We start from the raw sequence: 16,555 nt of genomic DNA, 5'->3' as shown, positions 1-16,555 counted from the left end.
AATATTTATTAAATAGGCTTATTAAACAGGCTAATTAAATAGACTTATTAAATAGGCTCAATTTAATAGGCCTATTAAGTAGGCTCATTAAATAGGCTTCATAAATAAGCTTATTAAATCGGCTTATTAAATAGGCTTATTAAATAGGCGTATTAAATAGACTTATTAAATAGGCTTATTAAATAGGCTCAATAAATAGGCTTATTAAATAGGCTCAATAAATAGGCTAATTAAATAGGCTCAATAAATAGGCTTATTAAATAGGCTCAATAAATAGGCTTATTAAATAGGATCATTAAATACTTATTAAATAGGCTTATTAAATAGACTTATTAAATAGACGTATTAAATAGGCTTATTAAATAGACTTATTAAATAGGCTTATTAAAAAGGCTTATTAAATAGACTTATTAAATAGGCTCATTAAATACTTATTAAATAGGTTTATTAAATAGGCGTATTAAATAGGCTTATTAAATAGGCTCAATAAATAGGCTTATTTAATAGGCTTATTAAATAGGCTCATTAAATAGGCTTAATAAATAGGCTTATTAAATAGGCTCAAAAATAGGCTTATTAAATAGGCTCAATAAATAGGGTTATTAAATAGGCTCAATAAATAGGCTTATTAAATAGGATCATTAAATACTTATTAAATAGGCTTATTAAATAGACTTATTAAATAGACGTATTAAATAGGCTTATTAAATAGACTTATTAAATAGGCTTATTAAAAAGGCTTATTAAATAGACTTATTAAATAGGCTCATTAAATACTTATTAAATAGGTTTATTAAATAGGCGTATTAAATAGGCTTATTAAATAGGCTCAATAAATAGGCTTATTTAATAGGCTTATTAAATAGGCTCATTAAATAGGCTTAATAAATAGGCTTATTAAATAGGCTCAAAAATAGGCTTATTAAATAGGCGCAATAAATAGGCTTATTAAATAGGCTCAATAAATAGGCTTATTAAATAGCTCATTAAATACTTATTAAATAGGCTTATTAAATATACTTATTAAATAGCCTCATTAAATATGCTTATTTTAGCAACTTAGGCTTATTAAATAGGCTTATTTCAGCAACTTAGACTTATTAAATAGCCTTTTTTCAGCAACTTAGGCTTATTAAATAGGCTTATTTCAGCAACTTAGGCTAATTAAATTGCCTTATTTCAGCAACTTAGACTTATTAAATAGACTTATTCAGCAACTTAGGCTTATTAAATAGCTTTATTAAATAGGCTTATTTCAGCAACTTAGATTTATTAAAAAGGCTTATTTCAGCAAAGTAGGCTTATGAAATAGGCTTATTCAGCAACTTAGGCTTATTAAATAGTCTTATTTCAGCAACTTAGACTTATTAAATAGGCCTATTAAATAGGCTTATTAAATAGACTTATTAAATAGGCTCATTAAATACTTATTAAATAGGCTTATTAAATAGGCTTATTAAATAGACTTACTAAATAGGCTCAATAAATAGGCTCATTAAATAGGCTTATTAAATAGGCTTATTAAATAGGCTTATTAAATAGGCTTATTAAATAGGCTCAATAAATAGGCTTATTAAATAGGCTTATTAAATAGACTTATTTCGCAACTTAGGCTTATTAAATAGGCTTATTTCAGCAACTTATGCTTATTAAATAGGCTTATTTCAGCAACTTAGACTTATTAAATAGCCGTATTTCAGCAACTTACGCTTACTAAATAGGCTTATTTCAGCAACTTAGGCGTATTAAATAGCCTTATTAAATAGGCTTATTTCAGCAACTTACGCTGATTAAATAGGCTTATTTCAGCAACTTAGACTTATTAAATAGCCATAATAAATAGGCTTATTTCAGCAACTTAGGCTTATTAAATTGGCGTATTTCAGCAACTTATGCTTATTAAATAGCCTTATCTCAGCAACTTAGACTTATTAAATAGGCTAATTTCAGCAACTTATGCTTATTAAATATACTTATTTCAGCAACTTAGGCTTATTAAATAGGCTTATTTCAGCAACTTAGACTCATTAAATAGCCTTATTTCAGCAACTTAGGCTTTTTAAATAGGCTTATTTCAGCAACTTAGGCTTATTAAATAGGCTTATTCAGCAACTTAGGCTTATTAAATAGGCTTATTAAATAGGCTTATTTCAGCAACTTTGGCTTATTAAATAGGCTTATTCAGCAACTTAGGCTTATTAAATAGGCTCATTAAATATTTATTAAATAGGCTTATTAAACAGGCTAATTAAATAGACTTATTAAATAGGCTCAATTTAATAGGCCTATTAAGTAGGCTCATTAAATAGGCTTCATAAATAAGCTTATTAAATCGGCTTATTAAATAGGCTTATTAAATAGGCGTATTAAATAGACTTATTAAATAGGCTTATTAAATAGGCTCAATAAATAGGCTTATTAAATAAGCTCAATAAATAGGCTAATTAAATAGGCTCAATAAATAGGCTTATTAAATAGGCTCAATAAATAGGCTTATTAAATAGGATCATTAAATACTTATTAAATAGGCTTATTAAATAGACTTATTAAATAGACGTATTAAATAGGCTTATTAAATAGAATTATTAAATAGGCTTATTAAAAAGGCTTATTAAATAGACTTATTAAATAGGCTCATTAAATACTTATTAAATAGGTTTATTAAATAGGCGTATTAAATAGGCTTATTAAATAGGCTCAATAAATAGGCTTATTTAATAGGCTTATTAAATAGGCTCATTAAATAGGCTTAATAAATAGGCTTATTAAATAGGCTCAAAAATAGGCTTATTAAATAGGCGCAATAAATAGGCTTATTAAATAGGCTCAATAAATAGGCTTATTAAATAGCTCATTAAATACTTATTAAATAGGCTTATTAAATAGATTTATTAAATAGGCTTATTAAATAGGCTTATTAAATAGGCTTATTAAATAGGCTTATTAAATATACTTATTAAATAGCCTCATTAAATATGCTTATTTTAGCAACTTAGGCTTATTAAATAGGCTTATTTCAGCAACTTAGACTTATTAAATAGCCTTTTTTCAGCAACTTAGGCTTATTAAATAGGCTTATTTCAGCAACTTAGGCTTATTAAATTGCCTTATTTCAGCAACTTAGACTTATTAAATAGACTTATTCAGCAACTTAGGCTTATTAAATAGCTTTATTAAATAGGCTTATTTCAGCAACTTAGATTTATTAAAAAGGCTTATTTCAGCAAATTAGGCTTATGAAATAGGCTTATTCAGCAACTTAGGCTTATTAAATAGTCTTATTTCAGCAACTTAGACTTATTAAATAGGCCTATTAAATAGGCTTATTAAATAGACTTATTAAATAGGCTCATTAAATACTTATTAAATAGGCTTATTAAATAGGCTTATTAAATAGACTTACTAAATAGGCTCAATAAATAGGCTCATTAAATAGGCTTATTAAATAGGCTTATTAAATAGGCTTATTAAATAGGCTTATTAAATAGGCTCAATAAATAGGCTTATTAAATAGGCTTATTAAATAGACTTATTTCGCAACTTAGGCTTATTAAATAGGCTTATTTCAGCAACTTATGCTTATTAAATAGGCTTATTTCAGCAACTTAGACTTATTAAATAGCCGTATTTCAGCAACTTACGCTTACTAAATAGGCTTATTTCAGCAACTTAGGCGTATTAAATAGCCTTATTAAATAGGCTTATTTCAGCAACTTACGCTGATTAAATAGGCTTATTTCAGCAACTTAGACTTCTTAAATAGCCATAATAAATAGGCTTATTTCAGCAACTTAGGCTTATTAAATTGGCGTATTTCAGCAACTTATGCTTATTAAATAGCCTTATCTCAGCAACTTAGACTTATTAAATAGGCTAATTTCAGCAACTTATGCTTATTAAATATACTTATTTCAGCAACTTAGGCTTATTAAATAGGCTTATTTCAGCAACTTAGACTCATTAAATAGCCTTATTTCAGCAACTTAGGCTTTTTAAATAGGCTTATTTCAGCAACTTAGGCTTATTAAATAGGCTTATTCAGCAACTTAGGCTTATTAAATAGGCTTATTAAATAGGCTTATTTCAGCAACTTTGGCTTATTAAATAGGCTTATTCAGCAACTTAGGCTTATTAAATAGGCTCATTAAATATTTATTAAGTAGGCTTATTAAACAGGCTAATTAAATAGACTTATTAAATAGGCTCAATTTAATAGGCCTATTAAGTAGGCTCATTAAATAGGCTTCATAAATAAGCTTATTAAATCGGCTTATTAAATAGGCTTATTAAATAGGCGTATTAAATAGACTTATTAAATAGGCTTATTAAATAGGCTCAATAAATAGGCTTATTAAATAGGCTCAATAAATAGGCTAATTAAATAGGCTCAATAAATAGGCTTATTAAATAGGTTCAATAAATAGGCTTATTAAATAGGATCATTAAATACTTATTAAATAGGCTTATTAAATAGACTTATTAAATAGACGTATTAAATAGGCTTATTAAATAGACTTATTAAATAGGCTTATTAAAAAGGCTTATTAAATAGACTTATTAAATAGGCTCATGAAATACTTATTAAATAGGTTTATTAAATAGGCGTATTAAATAGGCTTATTAAATAGGCTCAATAAATAGGCTTATTTAATAGGCTTATTAAATAGGCTCATTAAATAGGCTTAATAAATAGGCTTATTAAATAGGCTCAAAAATAGGCTTATTAAATAGGCGCAATAAATAGGCTTATTAAATAGGCTCAATAAATAGGCTTATTAAATAGCTCATTAAATACTTATTAAATAGGCTTATTAAATAGATTTATTAAATAGGCTTATTAAATAGGCTTATTAAATAGGCTTATTAAATAGGCTTATTAAATATACTTATTAAATAGCCTAATTAAATATGCTTATTTTAGCAACTTAGGCTTATTAAATAGGCTTATTTCAGCAACTTAGACTTATTAAATAGCCTTTTTTCAGCAACTTAGGCTTATTAAATAGGTTTATTTCAGCAACTTAGGCTTATTAAATTGCCTTATTTCAGCAACTTAGACTTATTAAATAGACTTATTCAGCAACTTAGGCTTATTAAATAGCTTTATTAAATAGGCTTATTTCAGCAACTTAGATTTATTAAAAAGGCTTATTTCAGCAAATTAGGCTTATGAAATAGGCTTATTCAGCAACTTAGGCTTATTAAATAGTCTTATTTCAGCAACTTAGACTTATTAAATAGGCCTATTAAATAGGCTTATTAAATAGACTTATTAAATAGGCTCATTAAATACTTATTAAATAGGCTTATTAAATAGGCTTATTAAATAGACTTACTAAATAGGCTCAATAAATAGGCTCATTAAATAGGCTTATTAAATAGGCTTATTAAATAGGCTTATTAAATAGGCTTATTAAATAGGCTCAATAAATAGGCTTATTAAATAGGCTTATTAAATAGACTTATTAAATAGGCTCAATAAATAGGCTTATTAAATAGGCTTATTAAATAGCCTCATTAAATAGGCTTATTTTAGCAACTTAGACTTATTAAATAGGTTTATTTCAGCAACTTAGACTTATTAAATAGCCATATTAAATAGGCTTATTTCAGCAACTTAGGCTTATTAAATTGGCGTATTTCAGCAACTTATGCTTATTAAATAGCCTTATTAAATAGGCTTATTTCGCAACTTAGGCTTATTAAATAGGCTTACTTCAGCAACTTATGCTTATTAAATAGGCTTATTTCAGCAACTTAGACTTATTAAATAGCCGTATTTCAGCAACTTACGCTTATTAAATAGGCTTATTTCAGCAACTTAGGCGTATTAAATAGCCTTATTAAATAGGCTTATTTCAGCAACTTACGCTGATTAAATAGGCTTATTTCAGCAACTTAGACTTATTAAATAGCCATAATAAATAGGCTTATTTCAGCAACTTAGGCTTATTAAATTGGCGTATTTCAGCAACTTATGCTTATTAAATAGCCTTATCTCAGCAACTTAGACTTATTAAATGGGCTAATTTCAGCAACTTATGCTTATTAAATATACTTATTTCAGCAACTTAGGCTTTTTAAATAGGCTTATTTCAGCAACTTAGGCTTATTAAATAGGCTTATTCAGCAACTTAGGCTTATTAAATAGGCTTATTAAATAGGCTTATTTCAGCAACTTTGGCTTATTAAATAGGCTTATTCAGCAACTTAGGCTTATTAAATAGGCTCATTAAATATTTATTAAATAGGCTTATTAAACAGGCTAATTAAATAGACTTATTAAATAGGCTCAATTTAATAGGCCTATTAAGTAGGCTCATTAAATAGGCTTCATAAATAAGCTTATTAAATCGGCTTATTAAATAGGCTTATTAAATAGGCGTATTAAATAGACTTATTAAATAGGCTCAATAAATAGGCTTATTAAATAGGCTCAATAAATAGGCTTATTAAATAGGATCATTAAATACTTATTAAATAGGCTTATTAAATAGACTTATTAAATAGACGTATTAAATAGGCTTATTAAATAGACTCATTAAATAGGCTTATTAAAAAGGCTTATTAAATAGACTTATTAAATAGGCTCATTAAATACTTATTAAATAGGTTTATTAAATAGGCGTATTAAATAGGCTTATTTAATAGGCTCAATAAATAGGCTTATTTAATAGGCTTATTAAATAGGCTCATTAAATAGGCTTAATAAATAGGCTTATTAAATAGGCTCAAAAATAGGCTTATTAAATAGGCTCAATAAATAGGCTTATTAAATAGGCTCAATAAATAGGCTTATTAAATAGCTCATTAAATACTTATTAAATAGGCTTATTAAATAGATTTATTAATTAGACTTATTAAATAGGCTTATTAAATAGGCTTATTAAATAGGCTTATTAAATAGGCTTATTAAATATACTTATTAAATAGCCTCATTAAATATGCTTATTTTAGCAACTTAGGCTTATTAAATAGGCTTATTTCAGCAACTTAGACTTATTAAATAGCCTTTTTTCAGCAACTTAGGCTTATTAAATAGGCTTATTTCAGCAACTTAGGCTTATTAAATTGCCTTATTTCAGCAACTTAGACTTATTAAATAGACTTATTCAGCAACTTAGGCTTATTAAATAGCTTTATTAAATAGGCTTATTTCAGCAACTTAGATTTATTAAAAAGGCTTATTTCAGCAACTTAGGCTTATGAAATAGGCTTATTCAGCAACTTAGGCTTATTAAATAGTCTTATTTCAGCAACTTAGACTTATTAAATAGGCCTATTAAATAGGCTTATTAAATAGACTTATTAAATAGGCTCATTAAATACTTATTAAATAGGCTTATTAAATAGGCTTATTAAATAGACTTACTAAATAGGCTCAATAAATAGGCTCATTAAATAGGCTTATTAAATAGGCTTATTAAATAGGCTTATTAAATAGCCTTATTAAATAGGCTCAATAAATAGGCTTATTAAATAGGCTTATTAAATAGACTTATTAAAGAGGCTCAATAAATAGGCTTATTAAATAGGCTCAATAAATAGGCTTATTAAATAGGCTCATTAAATACTTATTAAATAGGATTATTAAATACACATATTAAATAGAGTTATTGAATAGGCTTATTAAATAGGCTTATTAAATAGGCTTATTAAATAGACTTATTAAATAGGCTTATTAATTATGCTCAATAATTAGGCTGATTAAATAGGCTCAATAAATAGGCTTATTAAATAGGCTCAAAAAATAGGCTTATTAAATAGGCTCAATAAATAGGCGTATTAAATAGGCTCATGAAATACTTATTAAATAGGCTTATTAAATAGACTTATTAAATAGGCTTTTTAAAAAGGCTTATTAAATAGACTTATTAAATAGGCTCATTAAATACTTATTAAATAGGTTTATTAAATAGGCGTATTAAATAGGCTTATTAAATAGGCTTATTAAATAGGCTTATTAAATAGGCTTATTAAATAGACTTATTAAATAGCTTCATTAAATAGGCTTATTTTAGCAACTTAGACTTATTAAATAGGTTTATTTCAGCAACTTAGACTTATTAAATAGCCATATTAAATAGGCTTATTTCAGCAACTTAGGCTTATTAAATTGGCGTATTTCAGCAACTTATGCTTATTAAATAGCCTTATTAAATAGGCTTATTTCGCAACTTAGGCTTATTAAATAGGCTTATTTCAGCAACTTATGGTTATTAAATAGGCTTATTTCAGCAACTTAGACTTATTAAATAGCCGTATTTCAGCAACTTACGCTTATTAAATAGGCTTATTTCAGCAACTTAGGCGTATTAAATAGCCTTATTAAATAGGCTTATTTCAGCAACTTACGCTGATTAAATAGGCTTATTTCAGCAACTTAGACTTATTAAATAGCCTTATCTCAGCAACTTAGACTTATTAAATAGACTTATTTCAGCAACTTACGCTTATTAAATAGGCTTATTTCAGCAACTTAGGCATAATAAATAGCCTTATTAAATAGGCTTATTTCAGCAACTTACGCTGATTAAATAGGCTTATTTCAGCAACTTAGGCTTATTAAATAGGCTTATTCAGCAACTTAGGCTTATTATATTGGCTAATTAAATAGGCTTATTTCAGCAACTTTGGCTTATTAAATAGGCTTATTCAGCAACTTAGGCTTATTAAATAGGCTCATTAAATACTTATTAAATAGGCTTATTAAACAGGCTTATTAAATGGACTTATTAAATAGGCTTGTTAAATAGGCATATTAAATAGACTTATTAAATAGGCTTTTTATATAGGCTCAATAAATAGGCTTATTAAATAGGCTCAATAAATAGGCTAATTAAATAGGCTCAATAAATAGGCTTATTAAATATGCTCAATAAATAGGCTTATTAAGTAGGCTCATTAAATACTTATTAAATAGGCTTATTAAATAGACTTATTAAATAGACTTATTAAATAGGCTTATTAAATAGACTTATTAAATAGGCTTATTAAAAAGGCTTATTAAATAGACTCATTAAATAGGCTCATTAAATACTTATTAAATAGGTTTATTAAATAGGCGTATTAAATAGGCTTATTAAATAGGCTCATTAAATAGGCTCATTAAATAGGCTTAATAAATAGGCTTATTAAATAGGATCAATAAATAGGCTTATTAAATAGGCTCAATAAATAAGCTTATTAAATAGGCTTATTAAATAGATTTATGAATTAGACTTATTAAATAGGATTATTAAATAGGCTTATTAAATAGGCTTATTAAATAGACTTATTAAATAGCCTCATTAAATAGGCTTATTTTAGCAACTTAGGCTTATTAAATAGGCTTATTTCAGCAACTTAGACTTATTAAATAGCCTTATTTCAGCAACTTAGGCTTATTAAATAGGCTTATTTCAGCAACTTAGACTTATTAAATAGCCTTATCTCAGCAACTTAGACTTATTAAATAGGCTTATTTCAGCAACTTATGCTTATTAAATATACTTATTTCAGCAACTTAGGCTTATTAAATAGGCTTATTTCAGCAACTTAGACTTATTAAATAGCCTTATTTCAGCAACTTAGGCTTATTAAATAGGCTTATTTCAGCAACTTAGGCTTATTAAATAGCCTTATTTCTGCAACTTAGCCTTATTAAATAGGCTTATTTCAGCAACTTAGGCATATTAAATAGCCTTGTTCAGCAACTTAGGCTTATTAAATTGGCTTATTAAATAGGCTTATTTCAGGAACTTTGGCTTATTAAATAGGCTTATTCAGCAACTTAGGCTTATTAAATAGGCTCATTAAATACTTATTAAATAGGCTCAATAAATAGGCTTATTAAATAGGCTCATTAAATAGGCTTCATAAATAGGCTTATTAAATCGGCTTATTAAATAGGCTTATTAAATAGGCGTATTAAATAGACTTATTAAATAGGCTTATTAAATAGGCTCAATAAATAGGCTTATTAAATAGGCTCAATAAATAGCCTAATTAAATAGGCTCAATAAATAGGCTTATTTCAGCAACTTAGGCTTATTAAATTGGCTTATTTCAGCAACTTAGGCTTATTAAATTGGCGTATTTCAGCAACTTATGCTTATTAAATAGCCTTATTAAATAGGCTTATTTCGCAACTTAGGCTTATTAAATAGGCTTATTTCAGCAACTTATGCTTATTAAATAGGCTTATTTCAGCAACTTAGACTTATTAAATAGCCGTATTTCAGCAACTTACGCTTATTAAATAGGATTATTTCAGCAACTTAGGCGTATTAAATAGCCTTATTAAATAGGCATATTTCAGCAACTTACGCTGATTAAATAGGCTTATTTCAGCAACTTAGACTTATTAAATAGCCTTATCTCAGCAACTTAGACTTATTAAATAGGCTTATTTCAGCAACTTACGCTTATTAAATAGGCTTATTTCAGCAACTTAGGCATATTAAATAGCCTTATTAAATAGGCTTATTTCAGCAACTTACGCTGATTAAATAGGCTTATTTCAGCAACTTAGACTTATTAAATAGCCTTATTTCAGCAACTTAGGCTTATTAAATAGCCTTATTTCAGAAACTTAGACTTATTAAATAGGCTTATTTCAGCAACTTAGGCTTATTAAATAGGCTTATTCAGCAACTTAGGCTTATTAAATAGGCTCATTAAATACTTATTAAATAGGCTTATTAAACAGGCTTATTAAATGGACTTATTAAATAGGCTTCATAAATAGGCTTATTAAATCGGCTTATTAAATAGGCTTATTAAATAGGCGTATTAAATAGACTTATTAAATAGGCGTATTAAATAGACTTATTAAATAGGCTTATTAAATAGGCTCAATAAATAGGCTAATTAAATAGGCTCAATAAATAGGCTAATTAAATAGGCTCAATAAATAGGCTTAAAAAGTAGGCTCATTAAATACTTATTAAATAGGCTTATTAAATAGACTTATTAAATAGACTTATTAAATAGGCTTATTAAATAGACTTATTAAATAGGCTTAGTAAAAAGGCTTATTAAATAGACTTATTAAATAGGCTCATTAAATACTTATTAAATAGGTTTATTAAATAGGCGTATTAAATAGGCTTATTAAATAGGCTCAATAAATAGGCTTATTAAATAGGATCAATAAATAGGCTTATTAAATAGGCTCAATAAATAGGCTTATTAAATAGGCTTATTAAATAGATTTATGAATTAGACTTATTAAATAGGCTTATTAAATAGGCTTATTAAATAGGCTTATTAAATAGACTTATTAAATAGGCTTATTAAATATACTTATTAAATAGCCTCATTAAATATGCTTATTTTAGCAACTTAGGCTTATTAAATAGGCTTATTTCAGCAACTTAGACTTATTAAATAGCCTTTTTTCAGCAACTTAGGCTTATTAAATAGGCTTATTTCAGCAACTTAGGCTTATTAAATTGCCTTATTTCAGCAACTTAGACTTATTAAATAGACTTATTCAGCAACTTAGGCTTATTAAATAGCTTTATTAAATAGGCTTATTTCAGCAACTTAGATTTATTAAAAAGGCTTATTTCAGCAACTTAGGCTTATGAAATAGGCTAATTCAGCAACTTAGGCTTATTAAATAGTCTTATTTCAGCAACTTAGACTTATTAAATAGGCCTATTAAATAGGCTTATTAAATAGACTTATTAAATAGGCTCATTAAATACTTATTAAATAGGCTTATTAAATAGGCTTATTAAATAGACTTACTAAATAGGCTCAATAAATAGGCTCATTAAATAGGCTTATTAAATAGGCTTATTAAATAGGCTTATTAAATAGCCTTATTAAATAGGCTCAATAAATAGGCTTATTAAATAGGCTTATTAAATAGACTTATTAAAGAGGCTCAATAAATAGGCTTATTAAATAGGCTCAATAAATAGGCTTATTAAATAGGCTCATTAAATACTTATTAAATAGGATTATTAAATACACATATTAAATAGAGTTATTGAATAGGCTTATTAAATAGGCTTATTAAATAGGCTTATTAAATAGACTTATTAAATAGGCTTATTAATTATGCTCAATAATTAGGCTGATTAAATAGGCTCAATAAATAGGCTTATTAAATAGGCTCAAAAAATAGGCTTATTAAATAGGCTCAATAAATAGGCGTATTAAATAGGCTCATGAAATACTTATTAAATAGGCTTATTAAATAGACTTATTAAATAGGCTTTTTAAAAAGGCTTATTAAATAGACTTATTAAATAGGCTCATTAAATACTTATTAAATAGGTTTATTAAATAGGCGTATTAAATAGGCTTATTAAATAGGCTTATTAAATAGGCATATTAAATAGGCTTATTAAATAGACTTATTAAATAGCTTCATTAAATAGGCTTATTTTAGCAACTTAGACTTATTAAATAGGTTTATTTCAGCAACTTAGACTTATTAAATAGCCATATTAAATAGGCTTATTTCAGCAACTTAGGCTTATTAAATTGGCGTATTTCAGCAACTTATGCTTATTAAATAGCCTTATTAAATAGGCTTATTTCGCAACTTAGGCTTATTAAATAGGTTTATTTCAGCAACTTATGGTTATTAAATAGGCTTATTTCAGCAACTTAGACTTATTAAATAGCCGTATTTCAGCAACTTACGCTTATTAAATAGGCTTATTTCAGCAACTTAGGCGTATTAAATAGCCTTATTAAATAGGCTTATTTCAGCAACTTACGCTGATTAAATAGGCTTATTTCAGCAACTTAGACTTATTAAATAGCCTTATCTCAGCAACTTAGACTTATTAAATAGACTTATTTCAGCAACTTACGCTTATTAAATAGGCTTATTTCAGCAACTTAGGCATAATAAATAGCCTTATTAAATAGGCTTATTTCAGCAACTTACGCTGATTAAATAGGCTTATTTCAGCAACTTAGGCTTATTAAATAGGCTTATTCAGCAACTTAGGCTTATTATATTGGCTAATTAAATAGGCTTATTTCAGCAACTTTGGCTTATTAAATAGGCTTATTCAGCAACTTAGGCTTATTAAATAGGCTCATTAAATACTTATTAAATAGGCTTATTAAACAGGCTTATTAAATGGACTTATTAAATAGGCTTGTTAAATAGGCATATTAAATAGACTTATTAAATAGGCTTTTTATATAGGCTCAATAAATAGGCTTATTAAATAGGCTCAATAAATAGGCTAATTAAATAGGCTCAATAAATAGGCTTATTAAATATGCTCAATAAATAGGCTTATTAAGTAGGCTCATTAAATACTTATTAAATAGGCTTATTAAATAGACTTATTAAATAGACTTATTAAATAGGCTTATTAAATAGACTTATTAAATAGGCTTATTAAAAAGGCTTATTAAATAGACTCATTAAATAGGCTCATTAAATACTTATTAAATAGGTTTATTAAATAGGCGTATTAAATAGGCTTATTAAATAGGCTCATTAAATAGGCTCATTAAATAGGCTTAATAAATAGGCTTATTAAATAGGATCAATAAATAGGCTTATTAAATAGGCTCAATAAATAAGCTTATTAAATAGGCTTATTAAATAGATTTATGAATTAGACTTATTAAATAGGATTATTAAATAGGCTTATTAAATAGGCTTATTAAATAGACTTATTAAATAGCCTCATTAAATAGGCTTATTTTAGCAACTTAGGCTTATTAAATAGGCTTATTTCAGCAACTTAGACTTATTAAATAGCCTTATTTCAGCAACTTAGGCTTATTAAATAGGCTTATTTCAGCAACTTAGACTTATTAAATAGCCTTATCTCAGCAACTTAGACTTATTAAATAGGCTTATTTCAGCAACTTATGCTTATTAAATATACTTATTTCAGCAACTTAGGCTTATTAAATAGGCTTATTTCAGCAACTTAGACTTATTAAATAGCCTTATTTCAGCAACTTAGGCTTATTAAATAGGCTTATTTCAGCAACTTAGGCTTATTAAATAGCCTTATTTCTGCAACTTAGCCTTATTAAATAGGCTTATTTCAGCAACTTAGGCATATTAAATAGCCTTGTTCAGCAACTTAGGCTTATTAAATTGGCTTATTAAATAGGCTTATTTCAGGAACTTTGGCTTATTAAATAGGCTTATTCAGCAACTTAGGCTTATTAAATAGGCTCATTAAATACTTATTAAATAGGCTCAATAAATAGGCTTATTAAATAGGCTCATTAAATAGGCTTCATAAATAGGCTTATTAAATCGGCTTATTAAATAGGCTTATTAAATAGGCGTATTAAATAGACTTATTAAATAGGCTTATTAAATAGGCTCAATAAATAGGCTTATTAAATAGGCTCAATAAATAGCCTAATTAAATAGGCTCAATAAATAGGCTTATTTCAGCAACTTAGGCTTATTAAATTGGCTTATTTCAGCAACTTAGGCTTATTAAATTGGCGTATTTCAGCAACTTATGCTTATTAAATAGCCTTATTAAATAGGCTTATTTCGCAACTTAGGCTTATTAAATAGGCTTATTTCAGCAACTTATGCTTATTAAATAGGCTTATTTCAGCAACTTAGACTTATTAAATAGCCGTATTTCAGCAACTTACGCTTATTAAATAGGATTATTTCAGCAACTTAGGCGTATTAAATAGCCTTATTAAATAGGCATATTTCAGCAACTTACGCTGATTAAATAGGCTTATTTCAGCAACTTAGACTTATTAAATAGCCTTATCTCAGCAACTTAGACTTATTAAATAGGCTTATTTCAGCAACTTAGGCTTATTAAATAGGCTTATTCAGCAACTTAGGCTTATTAAATAGGCTCATTAAATACTTATTAAATAGGCTTATTAAACAGGCTTATTAAATGGACTTATTAAATAGGCTTCATAAATAGGCTTATTAAATCGGCTTATTAAATAGGCTTATTAAATAGGCGTATTAAATAGACTTATTAAATAGGCGTATTAAATAGACTTATTAAATAGGCTTATTAAATAGGCTCAATAAATAGGCTTATTAAATAGGCTCAATAAATAGGCTAATTAAATAGGCTCAATAAATAGGCTTAAAAAGTAGGCTCATTAAATACTTATTAAATAGGCTTATTAAATAGACTTATTAAATAGACTTATTAAATAGGCTTATTAAATAGACTTATTAAATAGGCTTATTAAAAAGGCTTATTAAATAGACTTATTAAATAGGCTCATTAAATACTTATTAAATAGGTTTATTAAATAGGCGTATTAAATAGGCTTATTAAATAGGCTCAATAAATAGGCTTATTAAATAGGATCAATAAATAGGCTTATTAAATAGGCTCAATAAATAGGCTTATTAAATAGGCTTATTAAATAGATTTATGAATTAGACTTATTAAATAGGCTTATTAAATAGGCTTATTAAATAGGCTTATTAAATAGACTTATTAAATAGCCTCATTAAATAGGCTTATTTTAGCAACTTAGGCTTATTAAATAGGCTTATTTCACCAACTTAGACTTATTAAATAGCCTTATTTCAGCAACTTAGGCTTATTAAATAGGCTTATTTCAGCAACTTAGACTTATTAAATAGCCTTATCTCAGCAACTTAGACTTATTAAATAGGCTTATTTCAGCAACTTATGCTTATTAAATATACTTATTTCAGCAACTTAAGATTATTAAATAGGCTTATTTCAGCAACTTAGACTTATTAAATAGGCCTATTAAATAGGCTTATTAAATAGACTTATTAAATAGGCTCATTAAATACTTATTAAATAGGCTTATTAAATAGGCTTATTAAATAGACTTATTAAATAGGCTCAATAATGAGGCTTATTAGATAGGCTTATTAAATAGGCTTATTAAATAGGCTTATTAAATAGGCTTATCATAAAGACTTATTAAATAGGCTCAATAAATAGGCTAATTAAATAGGCTCAATAAATAGGCTTAAAAAGTAGGCTCATTAAATACTTATTAAATAGGCTTATTAAATAGACTTATTAAATAGACTTATTAAATAGGCTTATTAAATAGACTTATTAAATAGGCTTATTAAAAAGGCTTATTAAATAGACTTATTAAATAGGCTCATTAAATACTTATTAAATAGGTTTATTAAAAAGGCATATTAAATAGGCTCATTAAATAGGCTTAATAAATAGGCTTATTAAATAGGATCAATAAATAGGCTTATTAAATAGGCTCAATAAATAGGCTTATTAAATAGGCTTATTAAATAGATTTATGAATTAGACTTATTAAATAGGCTTATTAAATAGGCTTATTAAATAGGCTTATTAAATAGACTTATTAAATAGCCTCATTAAATAGGCTGATTTTAGCAACTTAGGCTTATTAAATAGGCTTATTTCACCAACTTAGACTTATTAAATAGCCTTATTTCAGCAACTTAGGCTTATTAAATAGGCTTATTTCAGCAACTTAGACTTATTAAATAGCCTTATCTCAGCAACTTAGACTTATTAAATAGGCTTATTTCAGCAACTTATGCTTATTAAATATACTTATTTCAGCAACTTAAGATTATTAAATAGGCTTATTTCAGCAA

The sequence above is a fragment of the Petromyzon marinus genome, unplaced genomic scaffold, assembly GCF_048934315.1.
Source record: "Petromyzon marinus isolate PM22_M1 ecotype Great Lakes invasive population unplaced genomic scaffold, UKy_Petmar_22M1.pri1.0 PM_G_Scaffold_2, whole genome shotgun sequence".
NCBI lineage: Eukaryota > Metazoa > Chordata > Hyperoartia > Petromyzontiformes > Petromyzontidae > Petromyzon > Petromyzon marinus.
Note: the sequence above shows the minus strand (reverse complement) of the source record.